We start from the raw sequence: 567 nt of genomic DNA on the forward strand, positions 1-567 counted from the left end.
GAAATCACCCCCGCCTCCCGCTTTTGCTGGGCCAGGGTTCCAGAACAAAGCGGTGGAAGGGGTCTGCGGGGTGGTCCCGGCGCACGTCTGCTCCCCTCCCTCTAGTCCCGGCCCCCGGAGAGGCTCGCCGAGCAGTAAAAACTACAACTCCCAGCAGTCCCGCCCGCGCCGGCGCGCAGCCGCGGAGCAGAGGCTGCCGGGAGCGCGTCCCGGAGACCCGGCGAGCGCGCCGGGCGGAAGTCGGCCGCCCGCAGGGTCCCGGCCTTGCCGCAGGGAGGCCCCGCCGCCCGCGGGCCCCGGAGCCAGTCCGCACCGGGTGAGTGACGGCTGCACCCGCGGCCGCCGCGCCCTGCCTCGCGGCGGGCCCACGCCGCCGCCTCCCACCCTGCCACGTCCCGCCCCCGGCCCTCGGACTCCCGAGAAACGGTCTCCTTCGTCCGACGGGCGGCGGACACCTCCCCCTCCGACTTGAGAGACGCCCCCTTGACTGACTCACAGGACTCTCACTGGCTCTGACTCGTGCGGGACACCCGCCCCCCCCCCCCCCCGTGCGGGGCCCCCCCCCAC

General features: G+C 75.8%; 1 protein-coding gene across 3 annotated transcripts in view; it reads left to right on the top strand.

The window, feature by feature from the left end:
• The first annotated feature begins 209 nt into the window (after positions 1–209).
• LOC118024203 (soluble calcium-activated nucleotidase 1) overlaps positions 210–567 on the top strand; it is a 34,092-nt gene continuing 33,734 nt past the window's right edge. For 2 of the 3 annotated variants that reach the window (XM_035025864.1, XM_035025866.1), the window contains exon 1: positions 216–316. The gene's annotated coding sequence lies outside the window, so the exon portion shown is untranslated. Of the gene's footprint in view, positions 317–567 lie in introns of all 3 variants that reach the window. The other variant, XM_035025868.1, reaches the window with a different exon arrangement.

This window comes from Mirounga leonina, unplaced genomic scaffold (genome assembly GCF_011800145.1).
Source record: "Mirounga leonina isolate KUSES-001 unplaced genomic scaffold, KU_Mleo_1.0 Mir_197, whole genome shotgun sequence".
In the NCBI taxonomy this organism is placed as follows: domain Eukaryota; kingdom Metazoa; phylum Chordata; class Mammalia; order Carnivora; family Phocidae; genus Mirounga; species Mirounga leonina.